The sequence below is a fragment of the Cyprinodon variegatus genome, unplaced genomic scaffold, assembly GCF_000732505.1.
Source record: "Cyprinodon variegatus isolate N-32 unplaced genomic scaffold, C_variegatus-1.0 Scaffold471, whole genome shotgun sequence".
NCBI lineage: Eukaryota > Metazoa > Chordata > Actinopteri > Cyprinodontiformes > Cyprinodontidae > Cyprinodon > Cyprinodon variegatus.
In genome coordinates this window covers 499,303-502,703 of record NW_015150924.1, presented here as the reverse complement: position 1 = coordinate 502,703, position 3,401 = coordinate 499,303, and positions in this window count along the sequence as shown.

The following is a 3,401-nucleotide window of genomic DNA, read 5'->3' as shown; positions in this document are numbered from 1 at the left end:
TAAGAGTACAGTCCTGACCAAGACATCAAGTAACGGAGGATTTATGCCAAGCTGTTGCTCCTGTGAAGGCTAATCTTATTAAATCAGGGTTAGAGCAGACCACCCCTAAATAGACAAGACAAATCCAGCAAATAGGAAACAGACAGATATCTGTTATAATTACATTATTGCAAAACTGGGCTAATAACACGATTGACGTCAGTTAGAGGTAAATCAGGGTTCAGCAGGTTAGTTCGTGATGCAATTCAGTAATTCAGCTGAGCCATAATGTAAAGAACTTTACACCCCAGCTTTGCTTTAAAAAGGCACTCGAATGTATAGCATTTTAAGCTCCAGCCAGTATCCCAAAACTCAGTGAGAAGAAGAAAAAAATAATGATTAGCAAGTAAAAAGAAGAAAAGGAGATTTTTTCATTTTAACTTTTTTACTTATCATTAGATGATGAAATAACTCATTACAAGGACTTGGATGAAAGACACAGAAACCAGACATGTAAAGATGCATGAAAACCATCTACCTGACAGGCAGGCAAGCAGGATGAATAGTGGACATAGCTGAAGAGAATGAAAACAATGAGCTGAGGAAGAATACTGATTAAAGGAGTCTTGGAGGTAAATTTGGTTCAAATACATACACTGCTCAAAAAAATAAAAAAAAGGGAGCATGTAAAAAACACATTGTATTTTCAGTTAAATCAAACTTCTGTGAAATCAAACTGTCCACTTAAGTGTTGTGGGAATAAACGGGGATCCATGAATTTACTCAGTCTGCCCTTTGTTTTACTTTGCAAAGTAAAAGGAGAACAAGACAATCATAACAGCCATAACAGTATGATGTTCTGCACTGTTTGGATATAGACAGCATTTGTTTCACTAAATTAAAGCCTGTAAAAGAGCTGAGAAGGTCTCCACATACAGATACCCAAAGAGACAGTTGGAAACAAAAAATAATGTTAAGAATAAATTCCTGAAAAAACAGTCTAGCTTGTTATGAAACCATTATTCTTATCCAAAAACAATCCCTAATAGGATAAGCAACAAATATCTTGCAGCCTTGCAGCCCTGAGGCTTGAATGAATGAAACCCAGCACTCATAAATCAATATAAGTAAAGGAGAAATGTATCCTCATGTAAAGCCTATTGTAGAAGAGAGTTAATGGAGGACTGTTTAGTAGAGCAGTGGGTAGAACTGCTGCTTTGCAACAAGAAGAATCCAGGTTTGATTCCCAACCTGGGGTATTTCTGCATTTTCTCCTTGTGCATGTGTGGGTTCTCTCCAGGTACCACAGTCCAAAAACATGATTTTCTGACAAATTGGCTTTCCTGTGAGTTTCTGTGTTTTGCCCTGCGATGGACTCGCGACCTGTACAGGGTGTACCCCGCCTCTTGCCCATAGACAGCTGAAAATAAGCACCAGCACCCCCCACGGTTCCAGCAGGGATAAGGCGACAGAAAATGAATGGATAGAAATATTGAGAGCTAGATTTTTTTCCCCACCACAGTTACAATCGTTCAATTAGAATGAATATATCTTTTTCTGTAAACAAAAATTAAAAAAGAAAAAAAATCAAGTACTATTTATCATGGGATTTACTAATTCGTATTAAGATCAGTTGTAAAAAAGTTAGCAGGAGTCAGCTGTGTCCGAACCAGGTATAAAACTATCTGCAGCGTTGAATGTTTTTAATGGACAAGACTATTAAGCCATCCATTTTCCGTCAAACTTATCCCTGCTGGGGTTGCAAGGGGTGCTGGTGTTTATCTCCAGCTGTCAATGGGCGAGAGGTCGGAAAGGTTGTGATAGCTAAAATATATTGCCAATAAATAGAGGTGTGGAATCTCATCCCAGTTGGCAAAAGTACATTATAACTGCTTTTTTCCCCCATGATGATACTTTTTCATGGTAAAAGATCTATTTGACGAGAATGTAAAAAGTACATTATTATTAATTTCAGCTCTTATCGTCATCCGTTACCCTATTATCATCAGCTCATTAGTCCTGTCATTGTTCAGTCTCCCATATAAACTCTCCCTGTGCAGTTCCTCAGTGCTGGTTCTTCATCTTTTCCTGGCTCCTTGTGCTTGTTTTCCCTGATGTCTCCATGGTTCTGGTTTGTTTTACATTTTTTTGTTGGATTTTTGGATTCCTGCCTCAGTTGCTTGTGAACATTCAATTAAATCTTTAAGAACTCACCTTGGCCTCCCTGTCTCTGCATTTGGATCCCCAGAACCTCAACCAAACCCTGACATGATGTTAGAAAATGTAAGTTGTATGTTTGAATACTTACCTGTTTTCAAAATTGCGTACTTCAGTACTTTACCTTGAGTAGATTTTTGACCCAGCACCTTTAACTTGTGATTGAGTAAGGCTACGTTCACACTGCAGCCTGAAGTGACCCAAATCCGATTACTTTTTTTTTAGCCCATATGCAACCCGTATCTGATCTTTTCATGGCAGTCTGAACAACACAGATCTGATTTTTTCCAATGCAATCCAGGCCACTTGGCTATGTGGTCCTGAACCGGATACGAATCTGCTCTTTTCAAATGCGACCTATGTCTTAACGGCAAGGTCGCATTCATCTGACCTGAATGCCATAAATACCCGCCAAAAGTCACTATTCTGGTTCTTGCTATGAAGAAGTGGCAAGAAAAACAACAACTATGGCAGACGATGATGCAGAGAGCAGTATTTATGTTAAACCATCTTGAAAAGATTTTGTTTTTATGGTTTAGAAAGATCGCTAGATGCGCGCCGGCACTACCATCCATGTTTACTTACGAAAACACAGAGCTCGCTGGCCTGTGATGTCATTGCGTCCTCTACTGCGCATGCGGAACACTTGCGTCGTATGACTGCAATTCACACAGGAGATAACATACAAGTCGCATATATTTGGAAATGTGAATGGAAACGCAAAAAAAAAATCAGATTTGAAAAAAAAAAAAAAAAAAAAACGAAATTTAGCATCAAGGCCTACAGTGTGACCGTAGCCTAAGATTTCACCATGCATATCAATACTTTACTCAAGTGCTATAGTTGTTTACCTCTTCCACCAAGCGATGCCAGCAGGAAGGTGCTGCATTGCCTGAATATCAACCCTGCACAATGTAAATCCCTTTATTGTCCCACAATGGGGAAATTCACTCTCTGCATTCAGCCCATCCCCTTGGGGAGCAGTGGGCTGCCGTTGTTCGGCACCCTGGGAGTAATGTGTGGGACTTGAACTCAGAACCTCTGGGACCTAAGCATGGTCTATCGACTAGGCCAGTCTCTTATGGAAATTGAGAGAATTCTTTAAGATTTTACTATTCACATTAGGCTATTGTACAACTATTGTTAGTTTTGTTTGTTTTGTTTCACCATACAATCCACAAAAAAATAAAAATAAAAATAAAAAT